This window comes from Passer domesticus, chromosome 4 (genome assembly GCF_036417665.1).
Source record: "Passer domesticus isolate bPasDom1 chromosome 4, bPasDom1.hap1, whole genome shotgun sequence".
NCBI lineage: Eukaryota > Metazoa > Chordata > Aves > Passeriformes > Passeridae > Passer > Passer domesticus.
In genome coordinates, this window is record NC_087477.1 from 77,660,431 (window position 1) to 77,686,320 (window position 25,890).

General features: G+C 42.3%; 2 long non-coding RNA genes across 7 annotated transcripts; one reads left to right on the forward strand and one right to left on the reverse strand.

The window, feature by feature from the left end:
• Nucleotides 1–240: 240 nt before the first annotated feature.
• Nucleotides 241–6,073, reverse strand: LOC135299642 (uncharacterized). Its single transcript, XR_010361610.1, has 3 exons — nt 5,917–6,073; nt 4,722–5,791; nt 241–2,708 (listed from the first exon to the last, which is right to left on the reverse strand). It is a non-coding gene; the product is annotated as an uncharacterized LOC135299642 (long non-coding RNA).
• LOC135299641 (uncharacterized) lies at nt 3,124–25,529 on the forward strand. Of its 6 annotated transcripts, none has more exons than XR_010361608.1 (5): nt 3,124–3,469; nt 4,060–4,915; nt 4,990–6,193; nt 7,718–7,794; nt 7,895–11,127. It is a non-coding gene; the product is annotated as an uncharacterized LOC135299641 (long non-coding RNA). The 6 variants fall into 6 exon arrangements; XR_010361606.1 differs by having other exon boundaries at nt 4,060–4,178; nt 4,288–6,193; XR_010361609.1 differs by having other exon boundaries at nt 3,124–3,322; nt 4,060–4,178; nt 4,288–6,193.
• The last annotated feature ends 361 nt before the right edge of the window (nt 25,530–25,890 follow it).

The window sequence follows — 25,890 nt, forward strand, 5'->3', positions numbered from 1 at the left end:
CCTTCTATCCCTGATCACAGAATGGAATGGAATGGAATGGAATGGAATGGAATGGAATGGAATGGAATGGAATGGAATGGAATGGAATGGAATGGAATGGAATAGACTATTTCTCTTGGAAGGGCCTACAATGACCAATCTAGTACAACTTCCTGACCTATTCAGGGCTGACCAAAAGTTTAAGCATATCGTTAAGAGCACTGTCCAAACACCTCCTAAACACTGACAATTTCAGGGCATGCACTATCATTTTCTGTCTCCCCCTCTTTCTGATTTTCTTGCTTCCCAGACAGAGACACTGTGGCATCTGAGAGGATCTTTATTACCTTCCCCCAAGTGCAGCCGTTTTGCCCAAGGGACCAGGAATGAAGGGACAAAGGTTTTCCTTGTGTGCAGCAGCAGACAGCCACATCCTGCTGATGGCAGATTGCAGACCCCTTGCACAATGGCAATAAATTCTCAGTGTCAGCTGGATGGAGAGAGCACCTGAACATGATAGTGGCACGTGGTGCTAGCACAGGGCCCTGGAGCCTCGTGACACACATGTCCAGTGTGTTTCCAGTCACCAGATCCCACACTTGTGTCACTCACTGAATTTGTAAATGATAATGAAGGAAAAGGACCCTCTCCCTGTGCAAGGTTCCCTTTCACTCCCTCTCCACATTTGCATTCAGGCATTGCCTGATTTCAGCTTGTAATAGATACCAAATTGTCTAAATGAATCTTTGCTACAAAGCCACTCTCTAACTTTTGTTTCTCCTTTACTGACTGCCATCAGAACTGCTCTTTGCCCAAAAGAAAAGAAACAAGAATTGATTTTACAGAGGTCAGGCACAAGCACTGGTGCAGACGCAGAACATTATTTACTAACCCAAGGAGTGCAAACTGTTTTTGTTTGAACCAGTGGTTAAATTCTTCAGGGAAGTTCGGTACAAAATTACACCCTAAAAGCAGAATGTTTAGGTTTTCCACAGAAAGGTTCTGACTCTCTATGGCATTGTGTTGTTTTGCAGAATAATTTCTATGGAATATTTTCCTTTTTTAGCCCTATTTAGTTCTTTGATGTAACTATTAGGACTCCTAAGTGATTCCAAGACTGCTGCTGAGCCTCTTTGAGGACATATCAAAGGGTCTCTGAAGATGCAGGCTGTCACTGCTCCACCTCAAATAAGATGGGAATATCACAGTGTGGATTCACCTGTGGCTGCTCCTGGGCTGTTTCTAAATACCTGAACATCCCTTTTATTTTCTATAGGCCTGCACAATGTTACTGCTGCAGGAAGGTAGCTCTAAACATCACATATGTCCTCCAAGAAAGAAAACTGTGTTTTTCTCTTAATTTTCTGTGATGCCTCAGTCTTGTTTCTTTCTTGAACAGAAGGGCTCAAAGGCTTTAGAAGGATACAAAATACAGCTTTCTGTCCAGCAGATTAGCTATATATCCTCTTTACATTCCAGCTTTCAGAATTACAAGCCACTGCAGTATTTCTCTGGAGTATCAAACCCTCATGATCTGAAATAATTAAGCCTCCACATTTTACCAAACTTTCCTTCTGGGAGGAAGAGCTTCACAGGGGGGTACTAACTCCTCTGTCTCCTTTACAGGATCAGAGTCCATCTCCATTTCCATTGTCCCTGATGACTTCTCCAGCCTCATACAGCTGGCCCAGGCATTTCCAATAAATGTGACTAATAACTAAATTAATTGTCTGAATTTTCTTCCTTGTGGAAGGTTTTCTTCTAGATCTATATCCATTCTCTGAGTTGTTCCTTATCCAGTTTCAGGTGGGTTTTAGAAGTTCTCTTTGACTGGGCATTATAGGCCCTGCACTCTGTGTAGCAATCTTTCCAGGTGCTTTGGGTTTTGGGGTGGTTCGATGTGTGGATATATATATATGTATATTTGGGGTTTTTTTTGTTTTGTTTTTGATTTTGTTTTACCTTGGCACAAAAAGTAGCACCCAAAATACAAATGTTTCATTTTTTTTTATAGACTGATTCTTTACTCAGGGAAGTGCCTCTCATTTTCCAAGTATGAAGAAGCTATTTGTCCCAGTCACATTTTATTTCTGTTTTTGGAACTGTTTGCTTTTAGAATTAGTGTGGCTGACATGTGTGCTATTTGCAATTCATTTATTATCCTGTGAAAGCCATTCCTCCAGTTTATTATTACTGTTTCCCTCCTTGTTGCTCACAGACGCCCCGTTGTAGAGTGCATATAATAGGTTTTGGCAAAACTCTGACTTTGTTCTTTTTTTAAGTTAATTCTGTTATTTAGTCTTTTTCAAAGACACTCCCAAATTTACTGCCATTTTGGCTGGATGAGGTGATGTTGATTAGCAGTGATCGGTGTAATGTTTCTGCTCTTCCATTTCTGCATATTTGGTGTGTGACATGACCTCTCCATCTTTTGTCTTGGAAGAGGTCTCTTGTTCCCCAAGCTTCTTCCTTGGGGTAGGAAAATGGAATATTCCTTCCCATGAGCTCTTCAGCAGATGCCATTTCATGGAAGTTCTCATTTGAGGCAGAAGTCACATTTTTGTGACATTTGTCACATTTTTGTGTTGTTACATCCAGGTTTAGGTACTGATGTAGTTCCTGAGATGGTGAGGAGCTCTTGCTTCTGCTTTCAGAAAACCAAACTGGGAGCTCTGAGGTGGGTCTGGTGCTGACCTGCCTGTCTTCATGCCTTCTGCACAGTTACAGCCCTTTGGGAGTGTGAAATGTGACAAAATCTCCTCATAAAGCAAAGGTTCAAGAATCCATTTACAAAGAAACTACTGGAAAGACTTTAAAAATCACCTTTCAAGTATTTAGTAATTCCCAAAAGGTTTGGGCAATTTTTTTTAAAATGGAATAATTTATTTAAAAAATGCAATTTAGTTGGCCAAAAATAACTTTGATATTTCAGCTGAATTCATCAAAGAATTGCAATTGGTTAATATTTGGGGAATTATTTTCAACATGCGAGCATTCTGATGAAGTGATTAATTTCATCCCAAATATAAAGCCTACATTTTCTAAGGTGAACATTAATCTAAACCTGGCTTTTGTTCCCCTCTGACTCTCTAGGAAATTTGAGTGAGGAGCTCAGGTGTAGATATTGACTGTGAAGATGTCTGTGGTTACAGGGATAAATCCCAGCTGAGTCAGGCAATGGGAAAATAGGTCCCTTTTGTTTAGCAGCACATAACAAGATTCCAGGAGCTTACACATTTTGTTGAAAAAAAGTCACAGGAAGAGACAGGTTGGGACAGACGAGGTTAAAAAAGTTATTTAAGGTCATTTGGCAGCTTAATGGCAGAGCTGAGGATGGAGCAAGGTCAGTGACTCACTCTCCAAGCTGAATTTCATCCCCTAATTATTGAGGAAGTTTCTTGGCCTTGGGCACGACTGAGAGAGGGGAAAGGCAGCCCCCCTGCAGGGGGCTGAGCACAGAGGAGGCAGGGTGCATGCCAGCATCAAAGAGGTGAATGGCTCCTTGGTGTTCTTTTGGCCCATTATTTCTCTTTGGGGGCATTTTGAAAGGAATGATTTGTTAAAGGGGACTGGAAGGAGGCAGAGATGTAAACAGAGGGACTGGCAGGATGCTTTAGACACAGGAGAAACAGGGAAAAGAGACATAAGAAGGCAAAGAGAGCAACAATCTGGACCATGAAGAAAGGAGTGGAAGGAGAGGATGATAATGAATTTGAAAGGGAATGGTAGCAGAACAAATACACACAGCAAAGACAGGGAAAGAATTAAAAATGCCATTTGGTAATTGAGTAGTTTCTGCATTAAATAGAGTTAAGATCCTGGAGATTAGAGAAAACTACAACTGTAAGCAGTTCTTTGGAGTGTTCTTCAAAGGTACAGCCCTTGCAATCCATGCAGGCTCTGAGCCAGCCTTCCACCCGAGCAAGGACATGGAGCCAGGAGTGTGCTTTGGGCTGGGGTTTCAGCTTCAGACTGGCTAGTGCCTCTGTGTGGCCTTCCTAAATGTTTACATTGAGTAGATGTAATTTAGATGTAGTAGATGTAATACATTTAATTCTTATTCAAGAATATTTTCTGCAGGATGGTTGGAAAGAAAATGCATCTGCAGATGAGGGTTCTGCACATTCCCACTAAGAGGAATACTGTCAGGAAAGAAGAGGAGAGAGTGGGAGCCCATGACATGATATTGAACCTGAAATGTAGGAATCAAAAATCATCTGCAATAGAATTTATGGGAGAATTCGGGATTTACACCCAGAAGCCACAATTACACACACAGAAAATTATTATTTCCTTCTCCCTCTCCAGGAGGCTGGCACTTGGCTTTCTTCTGCGATTCCCTGGCACCATCACATCCAGAAAGAAGACTGGCCCAGGTTTAGCACTAGTGAAGCATTCTATAGAGCAGCAAGTAACTTAAATATGAACTCAGAAGAAAAAGTGGTTAACAATATATTCTGAGGTTTAGAACAGGAAGAGAAGGAAAGGCCCTTTAGATCACTGAAATGCTTTTTTTCCCAGATGATTTTATAGGCATCAAAATGTTTTCTCAGCCTCTTTCTGGCTGCTACTTAAATTGTGGAAACTTAATCTCTGTGCCTGACAGTCTCTTTTGTTGTACTCACAATTTCAGGGGACCTGCAGGGGAAAAAAATTCTTCCTAATTCCCAAATTATGCACTATCTGCCTGCATGTAAATAATGACCCAGTTAAAAAAAAAAAAAAAAAAGGCATTTTCTTACCTGCAAGGGGATGCAAGGCAGCTGAGAGGCAGCTTGTCCATTCTGCTCTGAGCTTGGGTATTTGGGTGAGCAGAAGGGCAGAGGAACTGGTCTGACAGCACAGGGCAGCACCCGGGCAGCCTCAAGCTTTGGCCTTGTTCTGCACTTTAACAGCTTCTGTCCATCACCATTCCTGAGCCTGGCATCCAAGAAAGGTTCACTGTTCTTCACTCAGTTCTCTCCCTGGGTTTCTGTCCGTGATCATTCCTGAGCCTGGCATCCAAGAAAGGTTCACTGTTGTACACTCAGTTCTTTCCCTGAGGAGGTGCCACTTGAGCAGGAAAGAGAGGGGTCAGGATTCAGGTTAAGCACCGTGGGGATTAGATGGTAGCAGCTGAGGAAGCTCTGCAAGGCTCTGATATCAACAGCCAGGGGCTGGCTGCCTGTGAGGTTATGGTCCCAGTGCTGGTGCCTTGCTTGGATTTTGGTTTTCACCCCACTCTGCATGAGCTGGAAAGTGAAATGGATGTGAAGTGGAGAGAGCAGTGGAACCCAACGTCTTGGCTAAGGCATGAACAACCCCAAACTTTGAATCCATTCCGAGCCATGAGTCCTGTCCTGATCCAAGGTATTTGAGAAAATAAAATGAGGTATTTGGAGACAATGTTGGAAGATATTTCACAGACGTGTTTTAACCTACAACTCTTCAACTCCTCTAAGGCAGGATCAGCTGGTCTCATGAACACTTAAATCATTCCTGCCTCAGCTGTTTATGAGACCCTCCTGTGGTGGAGGTTTCACAGATTCTTGAACAAGATTTCCTAGCACAAAATTAATCACTTCAGAAGTCTCCTAGGGTAGCCAACCTTAAGTTCTCTTAGTGGGGTGGAAACCAATTACTCTTTGTCCTATCATCAGTGCACATGAAGAGCTGTTTGTCTTTCTCTCATCTGCAGCTGCTTTGTAAGTTCATTTCAGTCCTCTTATGTGAAGATTAAATAAACCATGTTTCTGCACATCTTGTTTTCTACAGCTCTGACTGTGCTTTTTGTCCTTTTTCTGAACATCCACGACTGGTCTAGTTGATAAAGCTGATTTAGGAAAGAGGAGAAAACAAATAATAAATACTTTGATATCCTCTTAAGATCAAAATGGACTGAATGGAAAATGGACAGTAAATTAAAGAAGTCAATACTAGGCCCCCCTCACTGACCACCTTTTCTCCTGCCCAGGCATGCTGTGCACATCCATGCAGCTCCTTCTCCTTTTACTCCAGCAGCTGTGGGGTTTGTCAGCCCTTTTGTGGCAATTACTTTAATTCTCTGAAATCAAAGCACCTGCCAGAGAAGTTGCTTGTTTTACAAATCCAAAGCCTACTGAAACATTTTAAGGAAAACAGTCGTTTCATTCTCTGAAGATACAGATCTTCTCCTGAGTCAGGGAGAGAAGATAAAGGGGGAAAGTTTGACATTTGACTTCACTCTGGAATGCAGGTAAAGGCTTGAAATATAAACTCTGAGATGAACAGGTTTGATTAAGATATCATTTTAAACTACTGTCCTTTTCCTTATTTATTTGTAACTTTGAAAGGAAGATAAATAGCCTTACCTTTGTCATTGGACAAAAAAAATGCAAGTTGGAAGCTTTCACTGAGAAACTTTGAGTGACTTTGATGGCTACCATGAAAGCACCACGGTCTGTTTGATCTTTTGTTGACTAACTGTAGGTTTGGGGATGTTACAATGCATGTTTACATAATGCAGACTAGCTGCAAAGCCTCACCTCAGCTGAAAAGACACAGCTGGTTTTAAAAGCAAGCTAGGCCAGGATATAAAGAAAAAGAAGTTGCATAACACATTATGAAATTTCAAAGGTAATGCGTGAGCTGTACAGCCAGCATGAGAAAAGACAAAAAGATCCTACACTACCAGAAAGGAGTGCAAATAGATTGGGATTTTGTGGAATCCCTTGTAGTTCAAAGCTAACTTAGTGTTCAGGATAGAGCCAAAAACTATTCCCTTTGAGTGTTATTTGTTAAAGCTAATTCAAACATCATCACCAAAGTCCTACACTAATCCTCCTCAGGAAAATTTGTTTTTACAATTCCTTTCTCATTGCACTGTCCCAGATCCAGGCTGCTCCCACCAGCCAGATTTTCTAGTGGTGATGCTGAGAGTGAAACCATTTGTGTCACAGGGTGTAACCAGCTCATGCCCAGTATCTGTCCCCTGGATCATTCAATTCCAGTGCCTGGCCTCCTGTGCCCCAGCTGTGCTCAGCTGTGAGCAGCAATGCAGTAACACAAGGATTTACAGCAGCTGACCATCAGGTGCTTTTGCTGCTTCAGGTGAGTCCTGGCCTAACTGAGGCACAGGGAGCTGAGAGCTGGGTCACAGGAGCCAGAAACAAAATGAAGTAAAACTTCTGCCAGAAGAAGGCGGTGAGGACAGAGCTGGAGCTTCAGGCCTGCCCACAGTAGTCTGTGACAAATGCAAAGTGAAAAAATCCTTAATTCCTATTCTGCAAGATTTTTCCTACAATAACTTAGCAGAAATGGGTTGGATTAGTATCTCCAAGGGGTTGCTGCTGAGGTCCTGAGGTGGCTCGGGGGGTTATTTCCATTGATATGTAGAGTGGTTTCCTGCACAGAAGGTGCCATCAGGAACATGAGTGGAAGAAGCATCCAGAGGATGTAGTTTGGGAGCCTCACATCCCTGCAGGAGAACATCTGGAGAGTGCTGTAACAGAGGGTTGGATTTTGTCTCCCACAAAAGGAACCCAAGACTGCTGTGTGAACTGAGCAACCTCTGTGAACTCTGTGGTGAGGGAGCCATGGGGGATCGCTTCTGAAAGCGATTGTTCCAAACCAAAACACTCCTCTAACGTGGCCAACACTTACAGAAAGGGAGAGGGCCAGCCCACTTCTCTTCAAAACACAGAATGTCCCTTGAAACCACAGTGGTGAGGGTTCTTGCCAAAGACCAAGAGTTTAGGTTCCCCCCATCTCCGTCCTGCAGGGGTTTGGACTTGAATTTCCTTGTGAGTCCCTTCCAATTCAGATATTCTGTGATCTTGGTATCAAACTGCAATGGAGGTAAGTGTTGTTATCTCCATTGGTCTATGGCTGGAAGCTGTGGAAGTCAGTTCACGCCATTCACATCAACTTTACTGCATTGTTATTATTTTTGAAACAGCTGGTGCCAGAGAAGAGCACCTAATGGGCCACTGAGTCTTCTTGATGGTTTTGAAATACTCACATCCTTTTGCTTTTGAAGATACAAACTTTTCCACTGACTCCAGAAGGCTGTGGGATTTGGGCTTCACTTACTGAAATAACCAAGAGAAGATACCCTGATTTTTGCAGTGTTAATTATAAGTCACAACTTTTTATTCCTTGAAATTTTATCATAACTGGTAAAATCTTGGGTGTCAGTGTCCTCGTGCTTCATTGAATATTTTTTGGATATAAGCTGCCTGTTGGTCTGTTCTTAAAAACAACAATTGAATTTGATTGTGTTCTTTAGAGGAAAAGTGAAATTTCAGAGACATCATATCCGTTTGTCCATGATTTATCCTGAAAACTTGTTATGCAAGTGGTGACTAACTGTGCCAGTAAACAGAGAGGGAACAATTTTCCAGTTTTGATTGGGTTATTTTCAAATTTACTGTATGAAGATGAACCCACTGCTCTGAGCTCAATAGAAATGGCTCCCCTCCAGCTGAAACATTCATCAAGCTCCATATGGACACTGCCTTGTTTGGGTTTGGAGAAAACCATCCAGGAGCTTGTCAGAATGAGAGCTGCACAGTTCCTACTAAAATTTCAGGTTGATCAATGGTACAGGGTATCCCTCTTCAGAGTGCTCTCTTTAAATTCAAGTGTTTTAATTTTTTTGTTGAACCTCAAAAGAAGCAGCCTGATAGCAAAAGCTCCTCCAAAGTCTGTTATGGAAGCACTTGTGCTTCAGCCTTGGAGGCAGGGCATGTGGAGAAATGGGGATGTGCACACAGTTTGGTATTCCTGACATTCCTCACAGCAAAGGCTGAGCATGGAGGGGTTTGGGGGACAGGTGAGAAATCTGGGAACACTTTTTAATGAGTGTTGGATCTTGTTTCCTTGGTGGACTGAGTTTAAGTGTTGCTCAGTCAATTTTTTGGCATGATAGTTATCATTTTCAGTGGGGACTTGGAGTAGTGGCTAAAACAAAGGGAATACACCTGCAATCCCTGTGAGAGGTCACAGTATACAATTTGAAGAGCAAGAACAAAATGAACACTCAGAAAAAAACCTGGAGAATTTTTTAGTTAAACTGATAGAGGTATTTTAAATTGAAAAATGAGTAGAAATGCCCAGACATCTTTAAGTAATGGGGGAACAGGCAAAGGAACTTTGTTAATACAGAATTCTTTAACTTTACTAGAATTTATTTAATGTAAACTCCTCAACAGTGTTGTGACTGTCTGCGAGATTTCAGAGTGCCTTGGCTCTGCTTTCCCATTGCTATGCCTGGCTGAATGTGGAAAATACACTGGGAGCAAGGATTTCTCTGACTAAACACATTTGTGTGAATTTTCTCCCATCTATAACTAGCTTTCACAGTGAAAATTGAATTCTTTTTCATGAAACAAAGTCTTGTTGCCTCGGGGATAAAGACAGTTTTCAGATTGCAATTCATAATTCAGTCTGCAGCAGACTGGGTTTGACCATGAGGACCCTCCTGGGGACCATTTTCATCTTTGTAGCCTGTGGGCTCTCTTCTCCGGGCAGCAACTATTTATTCAATTTCTGAAATAAGTGAGGAAGGAGGGGATGGGACCAGTGTTCCTGAGCTGAAAATGCCCAGCTGATGGATTGTGAACAGGAGAATTAATTTCTGCACACTGCTCTCGCTGGATTCCCAGAGGGCTGCCTTGCCTGAAATGTAATACAGTCACAGCAATTGTAAAAAAAATGTGTCAGAAAACACCATTTAAATTAGGCTCAGTTATGGCTTTGAAAGCAAAACACATCTTGCAGTAGTTCCTGAGTAGTCTCCTGTTCTTTGCAAAGTGCAGGCTGTGAGAGGGCTCTGATATTCGGGTTTTTACAGATGATTTACCCCCAAACCCTCCCTCTAATAATAAATTTACTGTGCTGAGCATCTGCTTCAATGGCCTGAACCAAAGACTGTTGGAATCAATGAGGAGCTTCTCCTGCCTCAGTCAGCTCTGGTAGAAGGCCTAAGAGAGACATCATGGGAGTTCCTGAGCATTTTAGGTGTTATTTACAGTGGTCTGCTGCTGGGGGAGCACTAAATCACAGAGTTATTAATCTGCAGGGGAATTTAAATGGCAGCCTGCTCTGCTGCTCACACAGCTACAATACCTTTCCTGTTGCAATGATTCATGACAGGTCAAGGGAGCACATGCAGTGGAAATACAATTCATTGTGTTTTATCACTTGTCAAGTCTTATAAACTCAGGGGTTGGGGATTTTTTTTATTTTATTTTGGGATATTCTCATTTTATTCTGGTTGACAGCTATGTGGAGAACTAGAGAGTATCTTCATGTAAGAAAATAGTGCTGGATGCTCTTCTCATCTTAAAATTTAGTATATTTTTCATTTGAAGGCTGTTTCTGCTTACCTCTTTGAGCCCTGGTATCTCTGGGAATTGTGCTTGAGAAAGGAATGCAGCTCAAGCCTTTCCAGGTCCCAGTGGCCAAACTGCTATGGAATGGGAAGGGGACAATCAGCCTTGCCAAAAAAATTGTTTAACTAAGAGAAGGGCCAGATTTAAGCTCCAAGAGAAGAAATCTTCCATCCATGGAGTGTTTTCACACCACTCCTGCTGTGCTGCTGTCCCTTGAGCCATTTTCAGTGTTTCCAAAGTATTTTTTCACTCCTGATTCTAGCTTTGGACAATTTCCTGACCCTCTGCTTACAGCTGCCTTTCCCCAGGGAGAAGGGTCACCACAAGCTGCTCCTCAGGCAGGATTTGCTTGGTCCTTCATCACCTGCTTAACCTGGATGGGAGCATGGTGCAGTACTGTCCCCTGGGCTAGAAACTGCTGTGATGAACATCATTGTCTGGGAACCTGCTGGGAAAGGCAGCAAGAGAACATCTTGTTTTCCAGGAACAGGGTGGCAGGGAGGATCTCCACATGCTCTGCAGGGCACTGCTGTGAACCAGCTTTACCAAGCAGCTTTAGATTCCTCTTGGTAAGCAGCAGCCCAGGCTGTCTCTGCTGAGATTTCCTGCAGCACCACGAGCTGCAGCACAGTTCATGTGTCACCAGCTAAAATTGTGCTGCACCTTGTTCTGGTTCAAGCACAAAGTACCACATGGTGATAAAACTGTTGTCAGACACCCTCAGCACAGACTCCAGGTTGAACTTAATGCCAGACTTTATTCTGGACTCACCTCACAAAGCTGGAGCCCTTTAGGAACTCAATGCAACAAAAAGCCACAATCGTTATTTTTAAAATATTTTTTCCAGACAGCTTACTGTCAATCTCAAGTCCATATAGAAGAATTGTGGCATAAGTTTGGGGGTTTTTTTTAATGGATTTGTTTTCACCTGCCTCACATTGTCTATTCTACCCCAGTTTTATGAAAAACATGTTTTGGCTGTTTCTAAAATGGGGAGACAAAAGAAATCCAGACCCAATGGATTGTTAGCAGCCTTGTGGCTGTCAGACTCAGCCAGAGGATTGTCAGCTCCCTCTCGTGGGTTCAGCCCTGAGCACAACTGGCTGGGGTTTCTGAGGCAGCTGCAGCCCCACATCAGGACTAATTTATTGTGCAATGCTTCATCTTCATGTGTGACAGCACCCACAGGACAGGGGGAGATACCTGGGAGCACACAAGCCTGCCCATGCTGTGCAGTTATATCCACAACTATATCCTGGTGGGCAAGGCAAGCAAAACTCAGCTCGCAGCTGAAAAATCAGTCTCTTCCACCCTTCTGGCTTTGGGCAGATCATCACAGCTTCCTGTTAGAGCCCATCTCAGCGATGGGGAGCGGAGCAGCACTGCCCTGGCTGCTGCAGCCTTCCTCACAATGTCTGTCAGTATCATAATTCCTACAGCATCTCAGAGCCTAGGGACACTTTTTGTGTTGAGAAACACGGAGATAAGAAATGGGTTCAAGGATGAGGAGGATGGAACCTTAAATTCCCTATGACCACACATTAGAAAAGATGAAAGTTGTTACAGCTCGCAGTATTAACTCATATACTCCCAAAAGCTGTAACACCTGAAATATCAATGGACCTAAAATAGAGCTTTGTCAAAGGAACTTTTACCAGAGATGCTCTGATTTTTTTCCCTCTTTGAGTGAGGTGGTAAATTTGGGGGTAAGCATCAAAAAAGAGCTTCAGAGACCCTCTTAAAATAATGCTCTTAACTTCTAATGACATGAGGGGAAATTAGGAGGCACAACAGGGTGTCTGAGGTGCAAAAGATTTTTCAGAAGCTTTGAAGAAATGGAAAATGCTCTTTTGGAAATCACAGTCAAACATAAAGGGGTATCAAGGTCCACAGCCCTTCATTGTTATAATGTGGATTTATGCCCAAAGCCTGTGCTTGTGCATGGTGCCAGCTCTTAAGCAAGACAAGGAATGTGCTGCAGATGCTAATGACATATTTCCACTGAAGCAAAACTTAGATATAATGTTTCCCTGACAGGTGATCAAAACATCTCAGTGGCTATCAAGCCCCGTTTCCTACTGTCAGAAGGAACAGCCTTATCTAGACTGGGAGCTATTAACACAATGTTATTGCACTGCCATTCACAGAGCCCAAGGGAGGAGGTAGAGGGCTTTTTCCCTTAAATTGCAATCCATCAGGTGTGAATAAAGATCTTTATCGGCTGAAAGATAACAGCTGATGTCTTCCCTGCTGCTCTCAGACAGGGAAAGTAATATCTTACATAACAAGGGAGCTGTAGTAGCTCTGCTGAGAATAAAGGGAGGAGGGAGTGGATTGTGTTTCAGGTGTAGGTGTTGAGCTATTATGTTTCACGGAATAATGATGTCCTACCCTGTAAGACAGAGTAGAAAGAGGTTTTTTATTCTGCCCTCGGGGGCACGGCGGGGCTGTAATGACATTCCCATTGTGTGTGGGGGCCAGGGGATGCCGCAGCCACAATCTGTTTTCCTGCTTCAGCTTATCTATGAGAAAGGGAAAAGTTAACACTCTGATAGTCAAGATGAGCCTCTTTGAACGTGGCATTGTTTTGGCTGGGAGAAGTAGCCCCAGTTAGCTAAAATGACAGAGTTATTAGGGAGCCTCAGGAATGGGGTGGGCAGGGCATGTCTTGATTCTGTCAAGGCTGATCTTTGAATCGCCAGCTCCTGTAGTGGTTGTGGAGGTGTCTTGAGTTCCTTGACTGAGTGCAGGCTGGGCATTCGCTGGAAGAGCTGCTGTGAGGGATGCTGGCACCCTTTGGCTCCCCATATCCCAGCCCAGGACACAGTCCCACAACTGAACTCATCGTCTTCTTAGCAGCCGTGGGGAAGCAGAAGGAACTGTGAATTTGGAGCATAAACTCAGCACCAGCGGCCCTGCTCTGGTCACAGCAGGCAGAGATAGATGTATGTGGGGAGGCTTTGGAGTAGCTCAGGTGTCCTGGGAATGCCACCACAGCTTGCAGTCTTGCTGTTCTGCTTCTTAATTGTACTTTGGTGTCTTTCCTGAGGGGTTGCTCCATGGCCAAGAAAGACAAGTCAGCAGCAATGCAGTGGATGCATGCAGCTGGTGTCACAAAAGTCACAAAAGTCACAAAAGTCTCACATGGTTCAACTAGTGAAGAACAGAAGTGTGAGTAACCTGGGTTATCAGAACTGACTGTAGTATTTTGAGTATATTTTTCTGCCTTTCCTCTCTGAATCTTGCAAGAAGCTGAAAATGCAAAAAAAAATCACTGCTGAAACACCACTTGTTCACACTCCAAGTTGTATCTGTACAACTATTACAAAATTTTTGTAGATATTTCTTTCTCTACCTCTGGTACCTCTAACGAATTCTTTCATTGAATAGATATCAAAGAGGAGGTTGTGTTTTTCCTCACAAAGGAAGTGATACAAGAATGAGAATTTGTTCTGCTCTTCCCCACACGATGAAAGGCTGAAGTCAGTTTAGTGCATTACTTCAAAATAGAAAGCTTTCTTTTTGTTTTCTGAAACACTTGACAATTACCTGTTGCTGTAATTTACCTGTAAAAGGACCTTTACCGGTAACTTGAGACCCTTGTTCACTTACTGAAATGAGGTGCAGTTAAATACCTTTCTGAACTGGAACACAAAAACGCATTTCTCTGAAACTGAGAGAGTGAACAAGTTCAAGGTCATCAAGTGGGTGGGAACAGCAATATCCTGCTTTGCAGGCTTTGGCCTTTCATCCCTCTCTAACAAAGACCTCAGAAAAACTGATTTGGGTGCTAAATATGACCTGAAGTAGGCACAGGAGAAATTCACATCCAGAGAGAGATTTCCTTCATGGGGCTGTGGATGTCACATTCTCTATGCAACTTTTTACTTTCTGTCAGAGTAGATTAGATATTGATTTCCTGTGAGGGTGGGGAAGCCCTGGCACAGGCTGCCAGAGAAGCTGTGGTTGCCCCATCCCTCCAAGTTCTCAAGGTTGGACAGGGCTCTGAGCAAGTGGAAGATGACCCTGTCCATGGCAGGGAGGTTGGATCAAGAAGAGCTTTAAGGTCTCTCCCAAATAAAATCATTCTATGATTCTGTTGTACTTCAGGGTGTCCTTTTCCATCCTGAGATTATCCAGTGAAAATGGTTTGCATCCAGCATGGCCTCTGCAAGATGGGTCCTCTCAGAGAATCACCTGGTGGTGCCTTCAGCCTTTTTGCACAAAAGTAAATGAGCCAAGACGGGAATGTTGGTGACTGCAAGTGCCATGTGCTTCAGTGGTCTCTATTTTTTGTGCCTGCTGTGTTGCTCTGACATGTATTATAGTCTATAGTGTAAAAAAAAAAAAAAAAAACCATCACCTTGACACTTTGGCAGATGGTTTTGAAGGCCACCTTTTATTCTATGCTTCTTAAAACTTGTCAGATGCTACTTCTTCAGTTTCAACCTTCCCACCCTGCTTTCCATCCCCCATTTACTGTCATTAACTTTGTAGTTGAATTGCCAGACATATAAATCCTATTTTCCATTAAGGTTGCCACATTACCAAATAAGTGCAAGTTTCAAGGAGGGACATGAATTTAATTTCTGAATACCAGTGAGACAGATGTTTCTCTTATGAGGAATTAGCACTCAGGGCTTCCTTTCTCTTAAAACAAATAGTGGTGTTGCTGGCATTCTTCTGTAATTAGTAAGTATCTGCTTGCTCTGTACATTCTTTCTGCTGAAAGTTTTACACATTAGGGACTCTGTCATTTTTTTATTTTGGAACACTGTTTAATAGAGGAGTTGGCTTGCCAATAACTGCTTGTAATTTCTTAAATAAATAAATTAAATTAATTTCTTAAGTAAATTCTGTGCTGTTCTAAATGGGGCAAAAAACTCTTCTGAGTCCAAAGCATGATCTAAGGTCTGTGTGGCTGGAGGAGCCTGCAGAGCTTTTCAGCTGGCAGATGTAGCCATCTGCTCCAGGGCAGCTGAATCTCTTGCCTGCTCCTTTGACTGTGCTCGTGGCACCTCTGCCTGGACTCTTGATTCACTCACAGACACCTTCACTGCCCACCCAAATTAGGTACCACAGCTGGACGCTCCCTTAGTGGCATTATTTGTTTCAGTGAAGGATTTTTGCAGTGCAATGGGGCACTGAGACCACGCAGGACCTGTGGAGGTGGCGAGGGATGTCCTGGAGACCAGCAGGGCCCTGCAGGGGCCTTAGTGGCATTATTTGTTTCAGTGAAGGATTTTTGCAGTGCAATGGGGCACTGAGACCACACAGGACCAGTGGAGGTGGTGAGGGATGTCCTGGAGACCAGCAGGGCCCTGCAGGAGCATCTCGGGTGACACCAATGCTGAAGTTTGGCAGTGGAATGGAGTGCCAGGTGTCTACTGTCAGTGGGAAAAATTATACTCTGGAGATGCCTCTCTCTGTTGGCCAGAGTTTAGAAGGCCAGCTTAGATTAGACTTCCAGCTTTTAGGCTGGTGAAATGAATCACACTTTATGAAAAATTGGAGTACTAATGGATCAAGTGTGTAATTTATATTTGCACTGTAGAGACACTTAGCAGCCCAGCCAAGACAGCTTCGTTTTACAGGGGCTCCCACAAATAAAAAATGAGTATTTTCATCATCTAAACAAAAGCTCTAATACATTTTTATTAACATTTGCACACTCAAGAAAAATGAGGAACCATTTTAGTCTTCATCCTAGAGACTCAGAGTTGAAAGAGACCTGTGAAGTGATTTGCCTAGAGTAACATAGAAAACTTTGGTCAGAACTGAAAACTTCACCTGGATTTCCTATCTTTGATTCTATGTTTTAATCTCAAAAATGTATTTTCTTTTCTTCAAAGAACAGATTTCTTGAAGCAAAATCTGCATATAAATCTTATGTGAGTAAATGCATGTTCTCTACAAATGATATTCAACCACCCATGTTAGGCTTCTAAGAATAGATTAGTAACAAAAGAGAAATTTACTTTAATGGTATTATGTGAAATATGGAAAATGAAAAATTGTGCAGAAGTTACATTTATTTGAGCCTGGGTTTCAACTGAATGGTTTAGATTGAATGAAGAAGGGTTTGGCCATGTGCAGTGCCATGGTAATCCATGTTAGAAAGATTATATGCAGCTACTAACCTCAAAGAACATGCCCTGAAAATCTTTTGTGATGGTTCTGGCAGGATGTTGTACACATGCTGACCTGAGGTTTTTGAATATTATGTGAAAAGGTGACCTTGAAAGTGTACTAGGTTAATATCCATTTATTGCAGTAGATAGTCAGGCCCTGTTCCTTGAGGTGCTGATGAATTTTGTGGTGCTATTCATTTGAATACATGTGAATTTCTTGTGATATCTGAGGCATCAGCAAACCTATCTCTTTAATCCTACAAGCTCTACCCTGCTGAGTCTGAGTAAGAAACTTTCAGTCTTGTGAGATCATGGAGTTTCCCATCAAAGGGCACAGACTTTCTATGATATCTTAAAGGATGTTTCAGTACTTTGCTCACCAGGTTGTATTTATGTACGGAAACACACTGGGAAGAGATCTGCAATTACAGAAACTACCTGGCTAAGACTGGAAGTCTTTTCCAAGTCTGGAATTTACTGTAACAGACTTAACCCTAATTATTTGTGAATTCTGATGTTAAACCTGGGGTTTACAAAAGTCAGTGTCAGAAGACCATTGGTTTTGGTCAGACCGGTTGTTTTTTTGTTGCTGTTGTTGGTTTTTTGTTTTTTTGGGCTTTTTTTTGGTGGTTTTTTTTTTTTTTTTTTGTTTTTTTTTTTTTTTGTTGTTTTATTGGTTGGTTGGTTTTTTTTGTTTTTCTTTTGGTCCCAGGACTCTCAATAATTTCCCCAATACTATTTATGGTTCAGTCAATGATGTGATTGATATCTGTGTTATATGTGCATGTGTGGGCAGCCCAAAGCTACCCAGACCTGCATTCTTGTTGAGTTGCTTTTTATCACCCCCTTTGTCACTCTTCCCTTGGTAGCTTTCCTGCTTTCTCTGTTCTACTGCTATAACTTTAAAAACTGTGGAGAATTGCCTCATTCCACTAAAAAAACCAAGCATGGCACTCTTCTTTTGCTCTAAGAAGAGATAATGTACTCTAGCACATAAAAACCCCCTAATGTGCCCTATTTTTAAAATACTGGCATGTATTGCTAAAGGAATCTTTCAATATATTCGGGCATGCAGTGGATGCTTAACACTCATTTCCTCTCAAGAATCCAAGTATCAAACCCAGATGATGAAAGTTTAATCCTTTGGCCCAGGTTCTGCACATTGCATCTTTCAACACAATGGAGCTGATTTTCTATGGAGAAGAGGCAGTGAAAAATGCTTTGCACTGGGCTTCAGTGCAGGATCTTGGGTTAGAAAAGGGGCAGTTTTGGCAAATAAAGTCCCATTTCCAAGGTACACATCCAGCAGGCCAAGGCATTGCTTAGCAGAACTACAGTGCCTTAAAGCCATCTGCACAATTTCTTAAAGCTTCACTTCCCTGATGGATAACAGATGGAGGAGGAAATTTATAAGTAAAAGATTAGAGCAACTCTGTTTATAAACAGGAGTACTAATCACTCTGCCTTTGCCCTGGAGACCAGATTTAATCCTGAGGTTTAACTTAATGCAACTGTCTTGTTTCTGCTGCCAACTGAGAACATTCATACACTGCCATGATAAGGGATACTTTGGGATGATACAAAGCTAAACACTGCTTGGCAATTGATGACCCAGCATTTAATCAGTGATTACTCTCAACAAAACATGGTGAAGTAATGGGCTGGGTAATTTGTGCCTTTAACATTTGTCATCTCCCAGTGTTTAAATCCATTTGCTGAGCAGTTCTCCTTTACGCTAGGTCAGTAGCAGCTGCACTCTGTACCCTCACCTGGTGGCTGTAATTAGGACCCACTGAAATGAAAAGTGAGTGAAAGAAAACCTTCAAAAACCTGAAAGAGAGACAGAGATGGGCTTTTGACAAAGGCGAGGGGGAATGGGTTTAAACTGAAAGAATGTAGATGTGGATTGGATATTAGGAAGAATTTTTTTATTGTGAGGCTCTGGAACAGAAGCTGTGGATGCTCCAACCCTGGAAGTGTTCAAGGTCAGGTTGGATGAGGCTTTGAGCAATCTGGTCTAGTGGGTGGCATCCCTGCCCATGGCAGAAGGGTTGGAACTGGATGATGTTTGAAGTCCCTTCCAAGCCAAACCATTCTGTGATTCCATGAATAAGTCACAGGGCTGTAGATTTGCAGCATAAGTTATTGGGTAGCAGATTTTCCACTCTCTATTTTCTATTTTTATACCCCAATTTCTGTGCTGTGTTCTGGAGTGTCGGTTAAAAGAACACAGACAGTGCAATTAAACCTATGATGAGTATTGATTTTTCAATTTGCTGCCTGAAGTGGAAATTAAAAAGGAAAATTGTCCCAGTCTGACCTGAAATGAAAACATATTAATTTTTCTCATGGAAAAGAAACCAACCACTGTGCCTGCTGCACCCTGCTAAAACAAAGTACCTCCAGCCTAAACAGAAGAAATCCATTCAGAATGGAATTTTTTTTAGTCTGCAATTGCCTGTTTGAGCAATTGGTGAGACATACATTTAAGAAACCTGAACATTTCTATGCTCCCTAGAAATAGTATTCTTGTTCAATTGATCAAAAGAAAAGTAATTAGTGTAATCTCTGGTTATTCTGTGTATGAATAATAACATGCTGCCATTTTGCTCTTTTGTTTGTTTATTGAAGAAACAAAGGTTCAGAGATCATCCAGGACTGTGTGAGAATGTGGGCATTTAGTCCTCAAAGTCATTTGTCTAGAACCAAAAGTAGTAGAAACAGAGTCCTCTGTGTCATGAAAATAGCTGTTCCAGGAGGGGATGTGACAGAGGGACAGGCTGCAGTGGGAGCATGTTCTTTTTCATTTTACACAACAGGGTTAACACATTTTGAGAAAAAACTCACCACAAAGTGTCAGCAAGATTTTGAATCCTGTTTGAATATTGAAAATCCAACTCCAAGGCACAAAACAATGGGAAAGCAGACACCAAGAGTCGTGTTGCTCATGGAATGTGTTACTTAAATAATAATTGGAACAAATTAGTGGGTTTTGCTTGATTCTTGGAGATTGGCAACACTTGAATGATGGAGAATGGTTCATTGATTATGCTATCCCCTGGTGATGATAAATCTTTAAATCCTTACCTGTTTTCTTATTTGTTTCTTAAAGGATGGTTTCAGAATAGTCTGGCATCTCCATGAAAGTAAAAGGCAAGGAAAATCAGATTAAATCTCCATGTTACAAAGCCACAGTACAATCTGGGTTGGAGGTCTGCATGGATTAAAGGAGATGTGTTCCTCCTTGTAAGCAGGAAGTTGATGAGCATATCCTTGATACCTTTCTCTCTAGAAAAATGGTGCAATTTCAGCTTTAATATATTAATAGTGCATATCTCACTGCTAAGGGTTTCAGATGACTCTTTATCAGGTAAGCTTTCACATCCAGTGAGGGGAACTTTTGAGGTTTTTCTTTTTCAGGAGAATGGAAATGTATATAAATATCTGACTAAAATATTTCCTTTCTAGTCTTGGGGAAAAAAAAAAAAATTCCCACAAAACCCAAGTATGTCTTTGATAATCGTGTTTATACAGAGTCTGAACAGTAGTAGTTTTGTAAGAGAGATTTTCTTTTACCAGACTTTTTCTGTCTTGCACATTTTCTCCTTTTATGAAGTGTGTTTCTTTTAGACATCCTGGTCTCATAAAAGCAGCTTATTTAGAACAGACCTGGCCATCTGGGACTGCTTTGCTATAGGCTAAGCTTAACTTATTAGGTATTGTCATCCAAAGAAAAACAAAGAGCCTGCTAATGCATTTTTCATCTGTTCTGTGTATTTTATATTCTCTGGGCAATAAAAGGAAGGAAGGAAGGAAGGAAGGAAGGAAGGAAGGAAGGAAGGAAGGAAGGAAGGAAGGAAGGAAGGAAGGAAGGAAGGAAGGAAGGAAGGAAGGAAGGAAGGAAGGAAGGAAGGAAGGAAGGAAGGAAGGAAGGAAGGAAGGAAGGAAGGAAGGAAGGAAGGAAGGAAGGAAGGAAGGAAGGAAGGAAGGAAGGAAGGAAGGAAGGAAGGAAGGAAGGAAGGAAGGAAGGAAGGAAGGAAGGAAGGAAGGAAGGAAGGAAGGAAGGAAGGAAGGAAGGAAGGAAGGAAGGAAGGAAGGGGATTGAGTCGTCTGGAATTTTCTCACTTCAGGATGAGCTAAATTCAGTCTCTGGTGCTGCTTAGCTTTGTTTGCCTGCTGAGAGGGAAGAGGAAAGGGGGGACAAGATGTAAAGTGTCTGCTGAAAGCTTAACCAAAAATGTGAGTACCAAGAGGGTGAGATACCACATCTGCTGAGGCATGTTTGACTTGAGGAATACTTGCCAGCCTCTGGAGCAGTAATGGCTGTTTAAAGGAAGCTGTGATGTCAGTTTCAGACAGAAAGCAAATTCTCTTCAGTGCTGCAGCATTTGTATGACATGGAAAAGTGATTGCTACTGGAGCTTAAGCAGCACTTTCCTGGGTATTAGTGTGATTCTTGGGGAGCTGGCTGGTTTTTATGAGTAGTTGCTTCAGGTTGCTTTCCATCACCTTGTCCTCTCTGCAAGATCACTCACAGAGATTTAAAACCCAAATACCCAAGAAATGTGATTTTTCCTAGAGATCCTGGGCATTCCTTACAGACTCTGCTGGCAAAGCCACAGGCAGAGCTGGGGATCAATAACATCAGTTTATTTTTAATTCTCTTCTTTGCAGGACAAGAGTTGTAGCCATCTTTCTCAATGTGCAAGCAATATTTTAAACATTCTTTCCTGTAGAAACACAGTTATTTCAAAGTAGGAAGAAACAAAGCAGGAAATATCAGGTTATTCAAGTGAGACTTGCCTGTCACTGACCCGTGCTGGCTGGGCCTGATGCCCTGGCTGTCCTGCACATGCTGTCGGATCACATCCAGATGATCTGTCCCATGACCCTTCCTGGCACATCGAGGTCACACTGACAGGCCTGTGGCTCCCAGATTCTCCTCCTGGCCCTTCTGGTAGATGAGTGCCACATTTGGTGACCTCCAGTCACCTGGGACCTGCCCAGGGAGCCAGGACTGCTGGTAAATGACAGAGGGGCTCAGTGAGCCCATCCATGACTCCCTCAGTCCTCCTGGGTGGATCCCATCCATGACTCCCTCAGTCCTCCTGGGTGGATCCCATCCATGATTCCCTCAGTCCTCCTGGGTGGATCCCATCCAGCCCCACAGACCTGTGTGGGTCAAAGTGAAGTAGCAGATCTCTGACCATTTCCCCCTGGATTATGGGGGCTTCCTTCTGCTCCCCATCCCTGTCTTCCACCTCAAGGGGCTGAGCATCCAGAGAACAACTGGTCTTACTGTTAAAGACTGAGGCAAAGAAGGCATTAAATATCTCATATTTTCTTCATCCTGTTTCACTGTGACCACCCCCCCATCCAATAAAGGATGGAGATTCTTCTTAACTCTTCTTTTCTTGCTGATGTATTTATAGAATTAGGGTTTTTTTGATGTCTTATTGCACATAGGTGATCTGCTTATTGCAAGAGTTTTTTTCCTCTCCTGAAACAGCCAGTAGTTTCTTAGATTAAACTTGTGAGACTTTAGAGCATTTTTATATTTTTTGCTAACAAAATGGCCTAAGTGTATATTGTTCAGCAAACCACCAAACTTGTTCAACTCTTTACTTTATAACAGACTTTTGACCTTTGTTGTGCTAAAATCAGTTATGATTCACACTAGTGACATGGCAGACATTTTGAAAGTGTAAAATTTAATGTATTTATAAGGCTATCTGCATTCAGGCACTTTGGAGAAACATGGGTGTGAGAATCTGGTCTGAAATATATTTTCCCCTGAATCTTATCAGGATCTCAGACATAAAATTCCTTCATTTCTACTGGGACTTCTCGCTGCTCTCCCACATTCCCTGGAATCATTTCCCAGCAGTTCAGAAATAAGGTACCATTTCCTGCAAAACTGACCTTGGTAAAAAATATCTTTTGAGAAAAATTAATTGCTTATCCCTGATGAACCTCCTGGTCTGAACATTCATTGCCTTTAGGAAGTGGGAGGATTGTGGAAGGAAAGTATCTGCTGTTGGTTGCAGCTGAACATGCTATGCCTGAAATAAAACACCGAGGGAAGATTTCTTTCTCCTTTCTCACTGGGGAGGAGAAGTTTTTGAGGAGGCTAAAGACAATGCTGAGATTAGGCTGCTGTTGTTTCAGCTCAGTGGCAGACGTTGAAGCTTTGGCTGAGAGCCCATCGACAGGACCAGATGTTTCAGTCCTGCACTTCCTTTGCAATGGGAAATAATGAAAACTGAGCCGTGCAAATGAAACGGGACTTTGCTGGTTTAATTCATTTGTTGTGTCACTGTGATTCATATCATTAGAAATCTCCCTGCCAGGAGTTCAGACCAGCAAAACAGGAGCTCATGAGGCAGCTGCTAATGGAGTTTCACAGGTGCCCTCTCATCTTGTTTTCAGTTCTCCAGTGTCATCTTTAGTAGCTCTCACCCTGAGAAAACTATGGGAATCTATCAATTTTCCAAAGGCAGTCGCTTTCTGGGAGTTCATTGGTGTGGTGTGTGAGACACAACCCTTCCATTTTATAGACCAGTCTACAAGAGCTCACAGAGGACTGGAATTCAAAGGACAATGCTCAGAGAAGCTGATGACCTTGCCAGAGCTCTGCCCTGGGTGTGATGAGGAGCATCACTGGGTGCTGTCTGGGTGAACTGGGTCACTCTTCATGGATTTTAGCTACCAGAGCATCCTCTATGCACAGTGCAGAGAAAGATGCCTCCAGGTGTGACTTAGACATTTTTTGTAGGGAAGTCCTCTTTTGGAAGTGTCTGTCTCAGTGCTGGCTGTGTACAGAGTGTGGGCAGCTCAGCATAACCACAGAGTGGGGTGAACTCAGGGCCGACCCTTCTCAACAAAACACAAGCATTCTTTTTTCCCTGTCCTGCCCTGCACCTGAATATAAGTAGCTTTCTTCCTCTGGCAGGCTGTGCTTTCCCACACTGGATTTCTCCATTAAGTGACCTCAAGTATGAGAAGTTGTGCAGCGGGTTTAAGCACCTTTCTTTTCAAGCACAGCCAAACCAAGGAGGTACCTAAGATGGTTGGAAACAAAGTTGGCAGTGCAAAAATCCCCGTGTTTCTCCCTCAGAGCAATGTTTGTAATTTGTCATGACTTCCTGAGCTTTGTTGAAGCTACAACTAGAAAGTGCCATCACAACCTCCTGCTTGGATCCCCCTGCTCTCAGTTTTGCCCAGAGTTTTTGTTTCTGCTCTGAAACATTTCCCTGCTGGAAGCATCAGCAATGCTGCTCCAGAGCCTTGGTCCCACCAGCCTGAGCCTGCCTGTGATCACCAGTGCTGATGCTCTCCACAAACCCATAAATTCAGTACAAAAACCTTGTGCACCCTGGAGCAGTAGCAACAAAAGCAACGGAGATAGGGCCATTATAAATTACTGAAAGGTAACATAAAAGAAACAGATGACAGAAACTTTGTACTTTGCAGGAGGCAAGTAAATTTCCTTTTAAAAAGTCAACATTGGAAACAAGATGAAATTATATATATTGCTGTATCTCTGTGAAAGATGACTTGTGGTTTTTTTTGTTTGATGTTTTAATGACCCATATGTAGTTTCACCTCTATTTCACTGTGTAGTAAAACCATATTAGCAACAATATGTTCCTTAGAAAGCCGGACTTTGCAGGTTGTGTTTTTGTAACAGAATAAAAAATTACAGCATTTCACTCCTATTAAACATAGTTAGAAATATGTATCTATTTCATGAAGTCAAGTAATATGCTAAAAATATGCCTCAGAATATCCAAATTGCTAAAATCTTGAAATAGAGGCAATAAAATGTAACAGATTTGAAAGAGGGGAAAGGCTGTAAATGAAAACCAGAGAAGGAGGCCTGCAGTAGGAGTGTATGAGCACCCCCAAAGCCAAACTCTGGCAAATGTTAACAGTTCAGTCTAGAAGGCTGTCTCTTGTGATCCTGAGCTCAGTAGCTGAGATGAGTTTTTGGAGGGTGTGCTCTGGTTAGGGTCTGTTTTGTGGCAGATAAGAAGAATGGGATTTTTAGCAGTCCTTAGCTCCCTTCCCTGGAAAGCTTCAGCTGGCTTCAGTAGCTGCAGTGTCCAGTGGAGACTGAGGCTTTTGCTGTCTGCACATATTTGGTCACAATGGATATTTTTAAGGCCAGGATGCTAAGGACAATCAGTTATTGAGGCTTTGGATCTCCCCTATTTTACATATAACAGGGGGACAGGTTCACATTAAATACGGAAAATAGTCCTTAGGGTACAAGGAGGGTGGGATGCAAATTCTTCAATTAGCTCTGTGTGTGATGGTTATATTTATTTTATTTGCCTGCTTTCCTGAACACTTATTTCTGCTTGGAATTTGCTTGTGGGACACTCAGATTCTCTGTGGCATTCCATGAGGTGACATCCCATCCAGAGACAAGTAACACATTGGAAGAGGGGGAAGAGGGCTTTTCTCCTGGATGTGAACACAGGGGCCCATGGACACAAGAAATTTGGTTGTGTGAAGGTTAGCATATTGTGTCCTGCACTATCATAATAAAATAATAATAATAATAATAAGAAGAAGAAACAGCAGCATAGAGTTTGGTAAACCAGCATTGCCAGTTTCCTGGGGTATTTTGGAGAAGGAGGGTGGAGAACAGAGACTGATCAGCCTTGCAGTTATGTACTTTAAGGATCCAGAAAAGGAAAGGATCCAGAAATGGAAAAGCATCCAGATTTTTTTCTCTTCTGTCCTTTGTCTTGACAGAGCCACCATATTAGACTGAGTAACTTCTACACACATCCAAGTGCCTTGTTTCCATGAAGATTGCAACATCTGGGGGGCTCTTCAGGAGCTGGGAGCCCACCACTTACTTTTGTAATTCTTTTCCTCAGACTCGCCCACTGTTCAATAATTGTGACATATTTCTTGTTGAGATGCCTTTGTCTTTAATTTTCAGTCATTCTGTGTTATGTTAAAAGGTCTTTTGATATCTGATATATACTGTCTTTGAAAAAAAAAATATAGTCTTTCTACACTGAAATCACATCCCACCCTTGATCTTTTTGAGGACTTCAGAAGAGTGAGTGTCTGACATTTCTCTGCAAGGCACATTTTCCCAGCTCTCCAACCATCCAGACTTGTGTGTGCATCGATGCTCTGAATTTTTGTGAGTGTGGTATTGAAAACGTGTCCAAGATTTGGTATTACATTTTGTACAATAATTGTTTCTGTACATGCATATGTAGAAAAATAGGAAGCTAAGATTCAATATGTGTTAGGGACATGAAGATGAAAGAAACATCTTTGTGCCTATTGTAGATTAACTCTTTAATCCTAGAAGATTTTTTCCCCCACCTAAAGTTTGTAGTGCTGGACAAAAAAGGCATCAGGCACTGTTCATTTTTAAAGAAATAAGGAAAGCAATACTT